Source organism: Indicator indicator, chromosome 5 (assembly GCF_027791375.1).
Source record: "Indicator indicator isolate 239-I01 chromosome 5, UM_Iind_1.1, whole genome shotgun sequence".
Classification (NCBI taxonomy): Eukaryota; Metazoa; Chordata; class Aves; order Piciformes; family Indicatoridae; genus Indicator; species Indicator indicator.
This window is the reverse complement of record NC_072014.1, coordinates 10,300,778-10,321,299: the sequence shown is the minus strand read 5'-3', so window position 1 is coordinate 10,321,299 and position 20,522 is coordinate 10,300,778.

Here is a 20,522-nt window from a genome sequence, read left to right as displayed (position 1 = left end):
CTGCTGGAACTTGAGTATATATCCCCCTTTGGGAGAAAGGGACAAATACAGAACTAGTGATCTCCTTCCAGAAAGGCAATACATTTACGGGTTAACAAGAAGGTGTGAAAACCTCTCAAAACCACTTCATTACCACCTGTAAGAGCCAGATCTACCTCCACATTTCCACTACAGGAAAGGATCTGGACCAGACAGATGCATGGCAGTTTGCTCATCCCAGCTGAGGACACAAGAGAGCTGCAGCTTGTTCACCAACTGGGAGGATTCAGCACATGCAGAAGATGGTCCAGGGCCAAGGAGGATCTTGGCTGCATGTAAGCTTGCTTTCCCTTGGAAGGCCAAGAACTGCTGATTTCAGTGGCTCCTGCCTGCCCTTTTTTCCTGGAACATAAGAGCTGTGATGATGGGTGCAGACCAATCTGGAATTAGTTGCATGCATACTGCAGGCAACAGCTGTGAAGCTGGATCTTGCCTGGTGTTTCCATGTGGTTCCTCCTTCCTGGGAAGGATTTGAAAAGGAGACGATACCAAGCCCCTGAACCTTCTGGGGAGGGAAAGCACACGTAAGCCATGTGCATGTTAAGCAGCACAATATGAAACTCAAGGAGGCCAAATTCAGCAAGCCTGACAGTATTATGCAAAGGGGATTACTGATCCAAACCATACAGTATTTCCAAACATGTTTGGGAAACAGTACGTTACTTATTCCTTTAATTTTAAGATGAAACTGGTGTTAATCTGGAAAGTGATTTCAGCTTATTAAAAATAACTTTTCAAGAAGTTAGCATTTGTCCCCTTGCATAAAAGTAGAAGCCATCAACAGCATTGCCATCATTTGCTCTACAACCACACATGAAATAACAGATAGGACTTATGGAGAGCAGCCAGTGCCCTGAAAGGTCTCAGTGCTTTGAGATAAGTTTGGAGAAGCCCTTCCATGCCAGAACAACACTACAGAAATCAGTGGCAGTCCACAGGACAGATTGTATGGTCAGATCTGGGCTTATATAGATGGGGTGGGTGAAAGATGACAGAAATAACAGAGGTGCTTGTGTTTACCATTGCCTGACACAGCAAATATCCATTCTCATCCCCTGGGGATCACTACCCTGGCCTGACTGTAGCAGTGCAGTGCCTGCTATTATCACATATATAAGTCTGCACATAAGTCTCCTTAAATTAGTTTGCATATAAAGTGAAACTGGCATACTTTGGCATATAAAACTGTATTTAATGAAGGGCTGGTTTTAAAATGCTTGGTAGTTGCCAAGAATATTTCACCAAATCTGAATAGGCACTTGGCCAAACTCTTGCTGTCCAGATGCATTAACATTAGGCTCCTATTCTGAGAGGCTGGGTGACTCAACCTTAAAAACACACTCCAGGCCCAGGCTCAGCACAAAGCTTGGGGGAAACAGTCTGGTCCAACACAAAGACACAGACAGAATCAGTGGGAGTCTGTGCATTGTGTTTAGTGGCCTTGGATGTATTTCACAGTGCACATTTCTCTTTCCTACCAGCAACACTGCATAAGCAGCCTGGGACACCTTCCCCAAACCTTCCTCTGCCATCTCCTTAGATTTTAGTTTGGTGATCAGAAGTCAAACCTCTCCTGTATTTTTCCCACATTCATTTTCTACTTTTCATTGCACAGAATAACCCCCACAGTCACATTCAATGTTCTTCAATCCCTTCAGACTCAAGCCCAACAGTGAGCACGAGCCAGTTTGTCTTTTACTTAAGCCAAAACTGCAACATTATATTGGGGAACACTCTTCCTTTACTAATTGTTCGTTCCAATTTATAACAGAGTTCAGCTAATTTGTATTTACCTACCTTGCATGCATGACAATTAAAAGGTGGTCACAGAAGTCCGTAATGAAAGTCTTAGGAACAAAACTGCTCAGAAATTTGTGATTTAAGTTCTAGATCTGCCTTCCACATCCTGACTGCATCTGGCAATTGAAAATAAATGGCCTGATATTCAACAGCTTTAACAAGACATGAGAAAGGGGTCCAAGTCAAAAATGATGGATTGGAGAAAAAGTAGAAAGCATAAGATAGAGGATCAGTCACAGCAGAAAGGGGTCCTCTGTGCTTGAAGATTGTTTGACTCCAACTTAATTCAAACTGGGAGCTGAGGACAGTGAATCTATTCCAGTGTGAAGCTAAAGCACAACGAAGATGGTATGAATTGAATGGGTCGGGGCCTCAGTTAACACATGTAAGCCCATTCCTGGTCTGATGCTATTGTGTAGCAGTAAACAGCAGTTTGTCATTCTTGGGGCAGGAGTTGTCCTGGTTTACAATGCCAGCAGACCCCTGGCCAGCAGCCACTTCGAGGCTGAATCTTGCACTGCTGAAGGGGTGCAGGGCTCCTCTGCATTTAGCAAGTTTCCAGCTTTATAGTCCATATATTACAGATTGATCATGCCATAAAATCACAATATGCTTCTGGAATGCACTTCACTTCTCATACTCATTCTCCAGTCAGAGTTTCACTGCAACACACACATCCCAAAAATAAGTGTGCCTGTGGTTCTTGGAAGCCTAAAGTTTAACTTCTTAAGAGCATAACAAAAACAACTTAGAGATTATTCAATGCATCATCCATGGCATTTATTAATGTTAGATCACTCATGCTCATTGGCTGCTTTTCTCTCCTGAGTAGCCATCAGTAGAGACTTATTTCCTTCCAAATGCTTTCTCCCTTGAGTGGGGACCTATGTGAAGAAGTAATTTTTTTTTTTAAAAATACAGTAAAAGAAAAAACTCTGTCCTTAAATTGCTCCTTTTCAACACAGTCTGAATTGCAGTAGCTTTTCAACAGAGTAGCAGAATAGCTCAGCATACAAGGCTTCCTTTCTCTTGTAGAAGAGGCTGAGGCAGAGAATTAAACTTCATGTTTGTATCCTTTTCTAGACAGATGGTTGTTTTTATTTTCTAACCAAATAGGTATATCTGGCCTGTCTCCAGTGCCCCAGTGACACAGCTGTTATACTTTACTCTGTCTCCTAAAAATTAAAACAGGACCAAAAAACCCAGCCATGCTTTTTCCTGATGTACCAAGACAGTCACTATTTATCAAGTTCCCCACTTGAGCAATCCCTGCTAACCCATTCAAAATCCTGGAAATGCAAATGACAGCCTCTAAAGACTCATTACTAGCACTGTTGCTTTTTCTCATGGCTCAAATGTCTTCAGCAGTGAAAACTGCTGCAGATTAATCTTCTGCATCTACTTCTGCTAAACAGGCTGAAAGGTGTAAACTGCCCATTTACAGCTTTCTCCATAAGTCGTGCTCCTCTCAGAGCTCAGAACTTTGCTGATGAATAACTCAAGCAAAGGGCTTTCCTTTGACATCAGCAAGAAGTTGGACCAGGCCTGAAACATCTGTAAGCATAAGCTTTCTTTGCCTTTAACAAACCTTGTGAGCTTCTTTGCCTCTAAGAAAATTCATGAGCTTCTGTACTTGTAATTTTACACTTCTTAATCCAAGCTCAGACTCTCTATTTCTGGAAGCTTTCAAAAACATTCCAGGGAGCGCCCTTCTTGGACTTGCAATCATATAACATATCTTTACATCCAGCCACTAAAGAAGTGAAGGCAATAAATAAATAAATCTGCAAATTCTACCTTTCTGCAGCATGTCATTCACTTTAAAGTGGCTCAGACAGCAGAAGGCTATAATCACAATTATGCTGTACTTTGCTGAACTGAGAAACTGCAGTTCTGATTTTTATTAGGCTGACAGAGCCATTCGCAAGGGATTTCATCCTAAGCCAGAAAATCTGCCAGCACGTCTGGGTTCACGTTCAGTCAAAGTACCATGTCCATGTTATGTATTTTCTTGGGCCCTGTGAGTATGTCCTGAGAATTGGAGGAGCATAAAAAGGAGGTTTTTCCAAAGATTTCATGGATTTTTTGAATTCAGCAAAAAAAGACTACCATTAACATTTCTCTTGGAACATCTTTTCCTTCATAACACTCACACAGAAAGAGTTATTTGGCCTATGCCATCTGCAGTTCTCTAGTTGAGGTTCATCACTGCCTTCCTGACAAATTCCTTCTAAACTAGTGGCAGTTGCATAAATATAATTAAGATGTCACAGTCTTCTGAAGTTTAATTAACACCTCTCAAAGTAACAGTTCCACCAGATCCCAACTCAAGTGGAACTTTTCAAGCACTCAAGTGAGTTTGGCTGGTCTCCAAAGAGCTGATACATACAACATTATATATTTCCATTAGACAAGAATAAACTGAAGGTATGGCTAATGCAATATTTTCCTAGGGAATTCCCTATGTTCTTTCCCCACCACCACCATGGATGAATCACTTATAAAATGAAGCAATATAGTACTGGCATAGGAAATTTTTCTGAAGATAAATGCAAGGGTCATGTATCCACTGCACAGAAAATTATTGTGCATTAATCAGAGAGATACTACTATATACAGGCAGCCAGTTTCACCTCACTGTAACGTAAAAGCCTGGCACACTTCAGTAGACACACCCACTCTTCACATGAAGTAAATACTGGTAGAACATAGTGTAAAGGCTTAGGATCAAGTGGAGCTCTTTGAAAGCAAAGAGTGATTTTTCTCCATTTGGATTTATTCATAAATTCCACAAGTTAAAAAAAAAAAAAAAATCAGAACTCCCAAAAAACTGATATTGTGTCAACTTAAAGATAATGAAGTTGTGTTATTACATGACACCTCGGCAACAGGAATGTAGAGACAGTCTTCTGGTTTCTCACTCTACATCAGCACAATATCTGCTCATTTCCAAGTGTTTCCACAGCTATCCCCTTGTTGCTTGGTACCTTCATGAAGGCACTGTCAAAGTATCTGTAGAACAGCAGAAGCTCCTGATCTTTTTTGGATCAGTGAGTCATGGTTTCATGCCATGTCTTGAAAACCTCAGTACAACTTTATTATTGAACTTTAAATAGAAAATGCCAGAAAGTTGAGGTGGACCCACAGATGCGAAGCTAAACTAGTGTTGTCAAAAAGATAGCATTTTGTCATTTTCCCCTCATCAAGGCCTCTGGAGCCAACCCTTAAGCAGTTTTCATAACAGCAGGGGTCTGGATTTGTAATTAATATTTCCCATTGATCCCTGAAGCACACTGCAGAACTTTTGCATATTTAAGTTAAAGGAGTGTTAACTTACAAGCAGCAGTTTACTCAAACAGCTTTAGGCAGCTACTAGGTAAGGACAATGTGTACACTTCCGTGCTCTGCTGATCAAAACATCCCAGTGATATGTCGCTTTAATGATGAAGAGGGACTCAAAACCTCTTTTTAATCTATCAGTTCACAGACCTGTGGAAACATTCTGTCCCCACTTCCATAAGAGAAGTATCGTGAAAGCACTGCATGTCAGGATATCCTGATAGGCAGGAGGGAATATATTTAGGCAGGAATAATAATTCTTTCATGCTAACATCTGTTTGCTAAAGCCTACAGAACTTCCCTGGAGTTTTGAGGTTTAACAACATTGCTTGAAGATGACATATTAAACATTACGAAAATGTGCTTTAGGATCCACACCCAACCCCCCCAAAAGAACATTTCATATTTTCAGACTTTGGTCAACAAAAGGTTGTTGAACTGTTTTTAGTTCCTTAAATGATGGGTGTTTAATTAAAAATGAGACCATGTACCAGAACTGAGAGGGAACTAGACAGCCAAAAGCCCACAAGACCAGCTTTGAACTAGACTATCACAGAAAAATAGAAGTTACATCCAAAACCATCACCTTATTGGGAACTGGAATAATTTGCAAACAATTCATTGAGCCACAGTGTATAGGTAAACAAATGGTAGACAGGCATTTCCCATCTCACACACCCTTGAAACCTCTGCAATGGTGTGGTACACTCCAGTAAGCTGTTACCATTCAGAAAGGTGCCTAATTCCTCTTTCAGTATAGCTGTGATTTAATAGTTCTTCTGCAGCTATCACTCCTCTTTCTAGGGTTATGTTCACTGACACAGTTCTCCCAGTCTTTCTGCACTAAATTTGCTAAGCTTTTTCTCATCCCTTTCCCCAATATCAAACCTGTCTACATTTGCAATTTATGAATCTTCTCTTTCCCTTCCCTCATTTGCTTTGTGTCACCAAGGGACATAAGTTCAGATAGATGGGCCAGCCATTTTTAATTTCCCAAGTAGAAATTTACATTCCATTTGATCTTAGAGGTCTCTTCCAACCAAAACAATTCTGTGATTGTGTCTACAAATCCAGGAATGCACAAAGCCTGGTGAAGAAGGGGGTCTTTACCAATGCCAGTAGATACAGAAAGGTACTTCTTTCTGCTCATAAAATGGAGCAAAAAATAACTAGGCATAGAGATCTATACAAATATAGGTGAACTCCACTGAAAGATACATAAGGACACAGATTTTTCCTTAAAATCACATGGAAATAAAATGTCTGATCATCTTTAAAGACCTATCCATCATTGCCTTTTGGGAAAAAAAAAATAAATGAAACCCAAAACATTATCTTCTCAAAGGAAAGGGAGTAGAAATCTAAATGGTGACTCAGAGGATGTAATGTCTCTTGTGTTAGCTCTACAACACTGCAGCCAGTCTTTCAACTTTGGCCCATTGAGTTGGAAAGTTTCTACCCATCTTGGAGGACTTCAATCCTATGGATTAGGCTATGGGACCATCCAAAACCAGTAACCTCCCTTTGACTGCTGCAGTCAGCTACGTGAGGAAGCATGTGAGGACAGGAGTTTAGCAACACCTCCCATTATTCTCTCAGCTTTTGGCAACAAGCAGCTCTGACTTCTTGAGCCAGAGTCCACGTGCTTAAACAGACTTTTGTGTTTAATAATCCCAAATAAACCTTTCCAGTAATTTCTCTAAAGCCTTGTTTGGATTTCAGTAGTTGCTTGGCAACTTTTGCTGGTGACTTTCACACCTGATTCATGTGTTATATGACAAAGAACCTCTTTTAGTTCATTCTGAAGAACCTATCTAGCAATTTAATTTGATGCCTCTGACTTTTAAACCATGAGTGACTAAGCCTTCCCTGCTGACCTTATCCTATCAGGTCATGAGGTTAAAGATAGGTCTTTCTTGTTCATGTCTTCCACACTGAAACAAATAACACTTTCATTCACCTCTTATACAAAAGTCATTCCACACCCTTCATCTATTTTTGTCGTTCTCTGGATTCTTATTTTTGTGTATCAAATACCATATGCAGTTCTTAAGGGTAGGATATGCTGAGTATCTCTACTCTGCCACATTCATTCTTTTTCCTGTCCTGATAGTTCTTTGCATCATTTGACCTTTTTCTTACCTCAGCTGAGTTGCTATTTTCATAACATCACCTATTACAGCATTTACTGAAGAAGCTGGGTTTCAAAACATTCCAACTCACAAGAATTTAGAGTTGCATATGCATGATGAAATGCCAGGCTGGTCCCAAGAAGGACACAGCCATAACAGCCAAAGTGCTCTAAAGTGACAGCCCCTCTTCAAGCTCATGAACTAGCAGAGGATCTCAAGACTGTTGGGAGGCAATTTAACTTGTCATCTCAAGACCTGGTTGCGAACATAGTCCTTGCAGTCCGATACTGCCCACTAGCAAAGGACAGAGCAGGACTTCATCCTTTAAGCAGGCAATGGGCAAACATCAGTTTGGCCATAATGTATGTTTATGTACATATAAATACATATGTTTATGTAGGTACACAGAGAAAGAGATTTTTAATAAAGTCAGTTTGAACTTTATTTTTAGGCCAGCAGAAAGCCACAGATGAGGAAGCCTGCTCTTTGGCAGTGATCCAACCATGCACATTTTCAGCATCTGGAAGGCTAATGAGTCCAGCTCTATTAAAACGAGCTCCTTACCACTTTACTTGTGCCAACTCCCTGAAACAGCAGCCAAAGAGCATATAGTGTAACACTCTTCATAAAAGATGAAAGGACAGCTCAAACACTGGTTAAAGCCTCTTTCCAAGTTCACTTTCAGGATCTGACTTGAATTTGGGATCAGACACACTTGGAGCTAGAGTATCCAAAACCATTAGTAGGAAGTTACTAATGTTTGATATATGTAGCCAGTAAAGAGGATCAGAACTGGACAATTAATGAGGTCAGCTAAAACTTTTGTATGTCACAGTACCATCTCTAGTGCTCTGCTGGGTTTCTCATATAATGATGTTTCACCAATCCTCATAGCAGTCTTAAGAAGTACAGACTACACAGAAAGAGCATCCAGTCAAACACTGGGCTAATTCTCATTTAGCTCTCAACTTCACTGTAGCATTGATCTCTGCAGGCATTTTGCACCCCTTGTTCTCTTCCAGTTTAAGAGTAGGAGGCTACAAATCCAGATCTTAGATCTTCCTGGGGTTTCCCTTCTGTTGCACAAGGACCTAATTTCTCCTATTCTCAATGTCACCATTTTAAACAACAGGATTTGGAGTAGGAAGTGTCCTCAGGTGTCCCTAACTCAGACTTCAACATCAGGTGGGCTGCAAAAGCTCTCTCTCTGCCTAATACATCCAGAAGTTAATTAATACAGCAATAGGGAACACTAAGTTAATAGTATGTTTTATATTGATTACTTCTGCTAGTTTGAGTAAATTGCCATGACTATTCTCTTACACCTTTTTTTTGCAAGCTCTGAAGCTCATCTTCAGATGATATTTCTGACTGCCATATTTTTTTAATAATTTTTGTTTGAAGCTCTCCAACAACATTCAAAGTTTTGACAATGTCAAATCTACCAATTTCTCATGGTCTTTTCCCCCTTTATTCTATTTCAGTCTGTTAACACACATTGGACTGGTGCAAATTGGAGTTTTTAGTGTTGATGCCTCACATATAAATGACTGGGCCCACAACAAATGTTCCCTTTAAAGACTGCCCATCACACAGCCAGCTCGGCCGTTCCACATCAGTAATGAAAAATCACTTTGCAACCAGAGCAACAGATGGATAGGGAAAAATGAATCCTTTGCCTTTTCTGGGCATTCACCAAATTAGTGGAGAACTTCAACATGATTGCACAATGTCAAGCCTCAGGCCCAGGTCAGGTAGGTCACCTTCTACCTTTACAGCTTTAAAGAAGCTATGCTATAAAAGTCTGCTAGGCACAAATTAATCCACTTGCCTTTCTCCATACATCAGATATCTTTGACAACCTTGCTTTAGTTCAGATTTATGTCAAGATGTCACAATGTTTCTTTTTTATAAGGACAAAGATTTCTTCAAATATGCCAGCCTAGAACACACTGAGCGCATTCATGGTAATCAAACTCTGAAAAGGAGGCAGAGGGAGTTATTTTCTGTTGTACCACACAGAGAAAAGGATGTTGTCTCTACAATGGCACAGCAAAATGCAAGGCCATTTTATTAACACTTTCATAAACTACATTTCCAATCATATCGGCACTAATTAACAACACCCCACCATAGCACCAAGACAGACATCAAACATAACAAATATTAACTTCTCAAATGAAATCTGAAAACTAGGTCTGTCTAGACAGGAAAGGATGAGTAATCAAGCTCTCCAATCAATCCAGCTGCACAGGTTTGCAAGGATATTTGTTTTAGCCAGCATTTCACAACTGGCAAGTTCTACCTTATGCTGATACTCCTATTATGCTTTGGCTTGATTTTCTAAACCCAGACTTATGAGGCCTCTAATGAGAGAGCTCCCTTTGCTTCCAACTGGCAACACCTTCCACCTTTGTACTGCTCCCATTTCTCCTGGGCTAGAGAACAGAGAAAACTTTCTTTGTATGCAATTAAATTCTAATCTAGTGAGTTACCTAAACATATGCCTAACACACCAGTAATCTCAGTGAAGTTAATTGGGTAGTCACATGCATAAGCCTAAGTATGTATTGAAATACTTTAAGTGCAAGTCTAAGACACAACTATGAAGGACACTTAAAAATTTGTGGATCTTTAACTGCCATTTAGAAGTTAAAAGATTAGTGGCAGGGAGCTGTGGTGGTAGGAGAAGTCACTAGTAAATTCACAAGATTGGTAAATTGAGGAGGCTGAATAAAGGTGATAAAAGTCCCAGCCTGCTGACTGAACAACAAAATGTCGCAGATGATACCAGCTCATGTTCAAAGTCTTCCTAGTTAAAAAACAATCCACTGACACTGAATGAACACTATTTAGTATCTTCACTGTGACACAACATAAAAGGCATACTCTAAATAGATAAAGGTAAAAAAAGTGACTCCTCAGAAGCAGCCAGATTATATCAGGATTATGCAACACAGCTGTGCTGTCCCTTCCCCACTGGCACAAATTCTTTGGGGTTTTCAGTGTGACCACTACAATAATTAAAATATAACAGAGAAATAGACTGAGAAAATGTAGGAAGGCAAGTAAATACAACAGCTGTAATGGCTGTTGTTCTGAAAACCTTACAGAATGCCTCAGAATAGGTTTATTGCTGCTGCAGTCAGGAATCCTGTCCAGTAGGGATCCCACAGGAACAGATTCTGCACATAGGACTCCACATGAGAGATCAGCCAATACACAGAGCATCATTAGCTGTTCTTGTTTTTGGACATGGTGTGGTCTGATGTTTCAAAATTTGGCAAAAAGTAATAATACTCTCTGCAGGTGAGGGGAACGTCAGGCTTCAAAATGTTTAAACTCAGGATACTCTCATAGTTGTGAGATCTTTATCTTTCCTTTGCTTTCCAATAGAACCTCAGTCAAAACTTTTCAGAGGCTGTTCAAGCCTTTAAATAACCAGCTTCAGGACTACTTCTCTGAAGGCATAAAATGCACAACAATCTGCTGGGCTGTGTTTCACCTTCAGCTACTTCAACCACCCATCTCTACCATCCCCAGTCACAACCCTGAATTTCAGAGGTGTTCCCATCTGTGGCTGCCTTTGTCAGCTCCCTTCAGATACAAAAGACATTGGTCTGAAAGAAGACTGCTAGAAGAACTCTCCAGATCCACCAATACTCAGCTTTCAAGAGCTTTGGTTCCCAGAAAGGGATCAGCTCAGAGTGGGTGGCCACTTGGCAGATCTGCTCAAAATTAAAACTATTCTGAATTCTTTCCCCCATATATGTATATGAGTATTCTAGAAGAGTACCTGTTTTACAGAAGTGTTCCAGAATTTTTCTTGTACTATTTGTGGAACCAGAATCTTTAGTATTGGATAACAGCCCAGTTCCCCAAAGTTCAGTACAACAGCCCCTTCGTCTGAGAACTCATTACAAAGTTCATTATTAAAATCGCTCAGTGCTCTTACTCAGAGGTGTCAGTCAGCTGAGGTGTAGGCACAACTCCCAGCAGCAGAGATAACTAATGACAGCTACCTTCCCCCTCTCACCTTCAAACTGTCTGAAGTAGGAACAGCCCACATGCAAAACCACATTTGCCCACCTATCAGCCAACTGGGTGGGCTTCAGCACACTGATATTTTACTTACTCATGCCAGTGGTGAAAATCTACATGTTTGGGCAGGAAGCAACCAGCCAATAATCCACATTCTCTTTTTAATTCCTTTAGATGACTTAAACATGTTAGAAAAGGACTTTTGGCTCTGATAAGCAGAGGGAACGGAAAAGCCCAGCTCTGCCTTTAACCAAGACTTGCTCGCCTCAGTCTGCGGTAGGTTTGCAACTGGTTGAGTTGTTTTGGATAGCAGAATGGATGGCTTCTTCAGCTATGGCAGGTTTAGACTTCAGCTTGAATGGGATTCAAGATGAGAAGAGCTACTAGAAATGAATGGACAGATAAAAAGCTTTCTCTGGAGAGTTTCCAATATTGCCACCTATGCAAACTGAACTCTGGCACAAAATCTGGAAAAATAGTTGGTTTGGATTTGTCATATGTTTCCTTAGTACTATGGGAAGCCTATAAATCTAGCAGGCACTATTATCATCTCTGCTCTAAATATAGCATCTAGCCCAGCTTAGTTTTGTCTGCAGCAATAAAGGACAACTCAAAACGTACATTTCTACACCAACGCTGGCAAGGATATCCATGTTAGGTGAAGGATCCTATCTCATACTACACACATGCTAACAAGCACTGCTAGCACCAACATTCAGCTGGTCCTCCCATCACGGTCAGCAGCTCCCAAAGCTAACAAAGTTCTGATATCAGCCTACAGACCTCTCCTCTTCTGATGTTTTCCCACATTTTGTGCTCATTTTGTTCAATGAGCCTTTTCCTTAATAACCATTGCTATGTCGAATACTGTTCCTACTCATTTCCCCCCATACATACATTCTTGCCCAGCCTTCTTTCAGTAGATTCTCTTAAAAAAAAAAAAAACAAAACAGTGGGCAATAGGGAAAGCAGCTTGTTCCTTGTCTAGTCAGAGCTAGGGGTTTACTTGATAAACATTGTACTAACTATTCTTTGGTTTGATTTTTCTGGCAGTTCCAGTATTTTCTCAAGCAGAGGCTGCCTTGTGCAATGTATCCAAAGAATGTGACATTGAAGGATGACTGATACACTGCCTAGTATAAGAAATAGATAGAGGTTGCCCCTTTGCTGCTTTGAACGTCTTATGCATGGTCTCCTGTGACCACAAGTTTTCTTACTTTGGTCTAAGAGCTACAGTAATAAAAAACAACTTTTCAAGGTAAATTAAAAGAGCTAAAAAGGGGCCATGTTGAGAATGAGACACATGTCTCCTCTGGGCTATAGAGGACACTAAACTTTAAGCAGCAGAAACAGACACACACTTTTCCCATGGAAAGAGCAACACAAGAGGTAGTTAACTGAGTAATTAAATTAATAAGTGCCATCTGCATGGCAGCATGGATAACGTGAAATGATAATTTTAAGAAGGGAATTGCGTTCAAACAACATTTGAGAGCAATACTGCTGTGCTACCACTGCTGGATCACCATTGTGGCCTTGAAGATGAGCTGGAGAGTGTAGAACACAAGGCCATCCCTACTTTAAAACTCTTCACATAAGCACAGTCAACACCATGAAGAGACTAGTCTGGGAACTGTGAAAAATGAATAAGGCAGAGGCACAATTGCCAACCATTAAACCACATTGCAAAATAGGTGTTTAAGAGAGGCAGATCCTACTCACAATCTAACTCCAGCATTAGATGAGTTTGAGCTGCAGGGAAAGTTGGGAAGTTTTCAGTTCCACTGTAAACTGTGGGTATCTAAGCGGATTTTGAGGTTTATTGAGAAAGCAAGGTACTGTCTGTACAAAGAAGTTTAATTTAAACCCTCCCTCCCCAAGCTTAACTCTCTCCAGAATCATGCAGACAGATTTAATATATCATTAAACCTCAAAAGGTTCTTGATTTCAGCCTGTATGCAATAGTCAAATATCAATAAATTTAGACTTTTACCAAGTATTCCTATTCCCCCTGAGAACGCACTATGAAAGTGACTGCTGATTACAGAGTGTTCACATCTCCTTTTTAACATCACAGTCATAGTCAACATTTCTATCCACACTCTCTGATTACAGACAGCAAGGTTCACTAGCAGGTTCCAGTGATTTTGTGCTGCTCTGGAACTGTAGAGCTGTTAATATAGCACCATTATAGCACTGCATCATTAATGGGGAAGAGAACAAATCAACCATAATACACTAGGAAACACTTTGTTAAGACTGCATCAAAACCCACCAAATGTTGCTAAATACTGTAAAAATACTCACAAATAATAGAAGTGTGTGTGGGGATAATAATCAAGAATGAGTTATTAGGCAGGTAATCAAATCAACTACAGACCTGACCTGGTACCAGATAAATCAACAGTTATTTATCCACTACAGAAAAAACCCAACAGAATACACTTTGGAGCTTAGCAGTTGGGCAACTGGTTTCTACCACAGCATCTGGCTAAAAGGTTATACTTCAGTGAGCACCATTTGATTTAGGAGTAAGTCTCATTTTTCTGAACATAGGGGCAGACACCTAAAGATCTGAAAGATTCTGGGGTGCTGGACCAAAGCTACTCTAGGCACCTGAAGATGTAGGCTGACACTGACAATGAGGATGATTAGAAGGCTGGAACACCTCTCCTATAAGAACAGACTGAAATAGTTGGGGCTATTCAGCCTGGAGAAGAGACGGTTCTGAGGAGACCTTGTGGCCTTGCGGTATCTTGAGGGGGCCTACAAGAAAGCTGGGGAAGGACTTTTTAGGGTGCCAGGTAATGATAAGACTAGGGGGAATGGAAAAAAGTAGAAATGGGTAGATTTAGATTGGATGTTAGGAAGAAGATTTTCAGCATGAGGGTGGTGAGAGACTGGAAGCGGTTGCCCAGGGAGATGGTTGAAGCACCATCCCTGGAGGTGTTTAAGGCCAGGCTGGATGAGGCTCTGGGCAACCTGATCTAGTGTGAGGTGTCCCTGCCCATGGCAGGGGGGTTGAAACTAAATGATCCCAGAGGTCCCTTCCAACCCTGACAATTCTTTGATTCTATAACTTAAAGATATTTTATAAACATATTTTACTTCTCAATTTGTGTGATTTTAAAAGGATCTCAATGATTTGCAGGATTAAGTGAGTCTTAGTTGATACAATGTATTTTAGTTTGTGTATTACATGCATAAAGAAAAAAAACCCCAAACTTCATTCATTCAGCTCATCAGCATTTTGTTCTTTCCTCCAAAGAACATGGACATTTTCTATTTCCCCATTTCATCTAGCTTAAACTTCAAGGAATGTTAAAATAAGTTTTTACCTACAACTAGACCCAAGCATGGTGCACATCTTGGAAAACTTTCACAACTCCCCTTACAAACTCAATTCCTATCAGAATTTAATATACCAGTAACACAAAAGACTCCAGGAAGAGTCCTGGAGAGATAAGCTCTACATGCACAGCACTGGCTACATGCAGAGACAGGTCACAGTGCTACAGAAGTGGGAGCCAGAGTGTATGCAGCTTGTCCTCTTTCCCACCAACAGTACACACATAGTTGTGTATTTCCATACACCCAGATACCTCCTTTCCTAAGTAAAGACAAACAGAAGATAACAAAAATTTATCAATTCTTGGCTAATGAGACCTTTCAGCCACTCACAATCAATATCTTACAGCACCCCAAGTGCATTACAGTAGACACAGTGCATGAACGGAGTAACATGAGTAACATTTACAACACCTAGAGCAAAAGAAACAGAAACCATTTCTAATTACTGGCTCCTGCTTCACTCTGCTGGCTATCCATCTCCTGTGTTGCTGGCCATCCAAATTCACAGGTCTTTTACAGCTCTTTGGTTCATAAAAAGCTCAGTGAGGTGTGAAATAAGTCAAGGTTTTATCAACTGTTTATATGGTGACCTTTCATCTCCCTCTCAATTTCACAACTATTTTGATGTATATTACACAGATACATATTTGGCTTGCAGCAAAATAGATCATATTTAGTAAAAGGCAGGCTCTGAAATAGTTTTTGCCAAGTCAGCCTTTAAACAGATTTCCACTCAAAATGCAGTTCTACTACTGTTCAATTCAAAGAGGATCTCCATGAGGGGACAATCGTGTCAATTGTAGATAGTGACCTCTATACTTCACTGCTCAAGGCTTTTAGTAAGAGTGCTCAGCTAGATGGAGAGAGGAGCATCACAACATTACCAGATACAAGAGGGGTACAGAGATCTATTTAAGTTGATGAAATTGGGGTTATTTGTCAGACAATATGGATGGACAAGACTGTCTCCAGCTTTATGCGTTAATGGAAAGACAAAGTGTTGAAAAATCCCAGTCCCCCCCGTGATATCTTCTACAAGTTTCACAGTGAAACTTGTCTTTCAAGACCCCATTCTCCATCTGAGCACAGCCACGTACACAGTCCATAAGAAAGGGCAAGGTCCAGGTGCTGGCTGTGTCCTACACTGGGCAGTCAGACAGGGAGTGGTGGCAGAGGTTCTCCCCTTAGGCATCCACACAAAAGCAGCCACATCACGGTCTGCAGCACAGGGAGGAAATGACTGGAGCCTCCAGACCGAGACATGGGGCATTTCTGCCTGGTCTGCAGTGGCAGTACTTTCACAGGAGTCAATTATTCACCCTGTGTATTTAAAGACTCAGTAAATAACTACTCAGGGGATGGTTTTTTCAAACATACTAATGATATTTTCATCAAAAGGCCTTTTTTACAGAAATAGACGAAGAAGAAAAATATTTATCCCGAATGTGCTTCATGGAAGCTCCATTGGCTGGTGTTTTATGGTAAAGGATTATGGTGTTCTGGGGACAAACAGACCTGAAAGGCCAGACATTCCTGCTCTTGAACTAGCACAGGTGCAAAAGAAAGAGCTTGCACCTTGTCTGCTCACACTCTGCTGGAAGAGAAGGAATTTTTCCCTTGAAAAAGCTTGAGAATATCCCTTTAATGCATAGATCCACTTGAGCATAACATTGTCCCCATCATCAGATGGCCTCAAGTTGTACCATGGGGGATTTAGATGGGATATTATAAGAAATTTCTTCACTGAAAGGGTTCTCAAACACTGGAATAGGCTCCCAAGGCAGGTGGCTGAATTAAACACCTCCAGGGATGGGAAAAAGATAGAGATGTAGTGCCAAGTGACATAGTTTAGCACCAGATTTAGTAGAGCTAGATAATGCTTGGACTTGATTTAAAAGGCTTTTTCCAACCCAAGTGACTCTATGGCTCTCTGATTATGCCTCTTCCTTCTCCATCTGTTACTAAAGCTTGCCAGAGGCAGAGATTGGGAAGTGATGGGTTCACCTCCACACCCTTCAGGCTTTCTGTCACTGGGCTGCCCAGTCACACAAGTATTCATCTCCTCTTTTGGAAGATTAACTGCAGAAGATCCTGCAGGCACATCTGCCTCCACCATTTGGTTATATTTTCTAGTCCCCAACAGAAGTATCTCTTACCGAATTAACCAAGAAAAGGATCCCAAAAAGGAGGAGAATAAGGTTGTTCTAAGCAGCAGCAAGCCATAACCTTTCCTCTCATCTGTGGAAGGGTTCTTCCCTAATTACTAATCCTATCTTTGGGCAGGAATTTTGGATGGACTCCTTTTCAGGAGCACTTCAGAAATTTCCCTCTAGCTCCACAGGCAGTTGCTCTTTGTCTGCAACAGCAGACAATGGGAAACAGCATGAAAGGATGGATCCAGTTGGGCTAGTGCTCAGAAAACTTTGTACCAGGATCTTTCTCACAGTTGCTCAGACAGCTTGAAATATTATTAAGTGACTCATATGATGGCATATTGTCAATAAGGCTGTGGCCTTTTGTACAGAGACACAAGGCCATTTTGTGCCTCTGTCCAAGGCAGAGAGAGATGCCACAACTGTTCCACATCTAGTAAGCAAGCAGAGATATGCTGTCAGTTGTGCATAAAGGGACATTTGAACTGGCCAGTGACTCAGTCTGCTCTCAGGAAGATAAGCAGTCAAACAGCTTAAGATTTGCAACAGGGGTCAAAAGACACAGAAGCTGAGGGAATTCTTCTGCCTCTTCAATGGAAGGTTTTTCAGTGGATCCCAACACCTGAATTTTGAGCTGCTATTTAGGATTGGAGACAAAGCTCCTGCCACGAAATCTCCTATAAAGGAGTGGTTCCATGAAGTCAGATACCTGTAGAAGTTTGTATGAAGTGGAACTGATATGTGGCTTATGACCCCTTCATTTGAGCGTGTATGAATGTTTCTTCCCTCTGTTGCTCCAAGGACAGAAGTTGTCTCCCTCACTACAACTCAGTCACAGCAGGTCACCCTATTGTGATGAGCACACATCTTACAATAAGCCACAGACATCTCACACCAAGGAGGAATAAAAGCACAATAATGCAGACTTGGTATTATGGTTTTGCTGAACACTCAAGGCTTGGTAGGACTTTACAATGAAGGACCACAAATGTTTTATATCATGCAGTTATCCTAGCACTTGTGGGTAAAAGTTGCCAATATGGCAAAACTTCTCTGCTTTGGAAGTGGCCAACAACAGCAATACGTTATGCAAGCCCCTTCCAGCTGATCTTTAGGCAAATTTAGACAAAGATGCTTCCAAGTCATCCATAAAAAAGTGAAGCTCTTTCAAGAAGATGCAGTGTCCTGAAATCACTCATACCAGTCACAAATATCAGCCATGAAAACCAGAAGCCAGCAGGCCTCATAGTCCACCTTACTCTTTACATTATATGATCTTTACAATATATTTACAAATATATCACAGCTGAGCTCAGGTAAGCCACTGAACAATGAGCACCTTCAGGTTTCTTCAGCTCATCTTTGTGGGCCAGGTTCAACCTTACTACATTTAAGTTGGAAACCCTCTGACAAGAAATTCTTCACCATGAGGTTGGTGAGACACCAGAACAAGTTTCCCAGGGAGGTGGTAGAAGCCCCATCCCTGGAAGTTTTTAAGGCCAGGCTGGATGGGGCTCTGAGAAACTTGATGTAGTATGAGGTGTTCCTGCCCATAGCAGGGGGGTTGGGACTACATGATCCCTGAGGTCCCTTCCAACCCTGACAATTCTATGAACTTGATTTGATTTGGTCCTGTGATATTCAAATTGTTGTTTTAAGTACTCAAACTGCAGGGAGAGAAGAGACACATTCAGATGACAGGCAAATGACAGACCCTTGTAACTAGAAGAAGATGGAAGAGTTACTATCAGCTGTTTCATGCACTATCAAATCTGCTGAGGGAGTTAGTCACAAGGTAGCCTTCACTCCAATATATGCTCTTTGCATTTACGAACTTGCCTGGATTAATACACTAATTGGAGCTAGCTTTCCTCTGGGAAACAATGAGATCTGCTCGGAAAAGCATTTCTGAGAAATGTAGACAAGCAGAGGGCCAAAGTCTCTGCTGGCCCAACTCCACTGAAATCAGAGCAGCAGTAGATAATTCAGCCATACATTCTTAGAGTATTACCGCTCAAAAATCTCTCCCAGGAGGAAACAACAGGAAAACAAAAAAAAAAAAAAAAACACAAACACCAAAACCACCCCACAAAACCAAAAACAAAACATCAAACAAACCCACCCAAGAATAATACTCATTAACAAGAAATTAGAGAATATTATTTAATCAGGGATAGAAACATTCAACTCCTATCACTCTTATATAAAGTTTCCCAAATAACCATCACTTCAGCCTAAGAAACCTCTGAACTTCAGAGGAACTCGGAAAGAGAAACAAACAGAAATGGAAGTGTTGTTAAGGGGTAAATAATTCATTGTTTTCCTCAGAGCTAATGTTTCCTTCTAGGAGACCAAAGTGATCATTGCTTGATTCAGCTTAAGCAAACACAACATTAGATCTAAACAAATGATTGCAAGAGTAAGTAAAGTTGCATTAAGAAATTGCTTAACACATTGAAATTGGCAAGACTAGATCATTGCAAGAAATAAAATGCTTTGAAATTAGCACTGCCAGTTTGGACTCAACACTCTTAGTCAAAGCACAACAGATGACCGTGTCAGTCTCACTAGTCTCTTGATACAAATGAAAAAGTGGGGCATGATCTCCCCTGTTCCAGCAGAGAAAATGTTGTCATTCTCAGACAGGAAGCAAGACATTCCTAGAACTGCCATAAGCATTTCCAGTGCTTGGCCCATGTATTAAATAAGTGATACTGCAATATTGTAGCTAATCTACTCTTCTTAATTAAGTCATGGTATATCTCCCAGAGGAGAAAGTACAAAGTCTAAATTTCCCCAAGACCTATAAACTACTCACATCCTTTCCAAGTCCACTGCAGTAAGTATTCACAGCATCATGCAGAAGCCAACCCCTCATTTCCCTAATGAAAATGTAAGGGTGAGATATGGAAAATATTCCAGCACCATCTCCTTTCCCTGACACTAAAGGACTGGTTAGAGTTAGGGATAGGAAATGGAGGGGCCAGTACAGAGTGTGGTTAGAGGAGGGGTCGGGAAAAGTGGGTGAGGCTGAAGAAAGAGGACCTGTTAAGGGGTTTCTGGTTAGGGTTAGGGAGGGGTTAACAGGAAGGGCTGGGCTACACCAGGCTCATAGACTTCCTATTTAATGTCCACAAAATATCCAGCACCCTGTGAAAACATTCCTCACGTTAAAAAAAAAGTTAATACCTTATCCATTGTTACATTGCTAGGAGATACCAGCAGCAATGAGGAGAATTGGGATGTTATCAAATAGAAATATTGAAGTTGAGTTAATTCTTGTTTGCTGTCTTACCAATACCCATAATATTCTCACCACTAGTGCAATCCACCAGATGTGCTCAAACTATATTGCTCCCACTTAAATAGCATCACACTTGTATTTTGTGATGTATTTAACAGAGCAGAGAATACATCTGATGCTTTAGGTGTCCTGCGGTATCTCAGTTTCCAAGCCGCACAATGGCTTCTGTCTGTAGTCATCTGCAGTGCTGTAGACTCAGTGTTTTGCTGGAGGACTCATGGATTATGGCACCTCATTCTTCAAATCAATGATATTTTACAAAAGAAAATGCTCCACACAGATGCAACTAGAAACAGAATGTCACCACAAAGAAGAACTGAAAATATCTAGGCCAAAAGATTTGAGTTAATTTCAATGTAAATT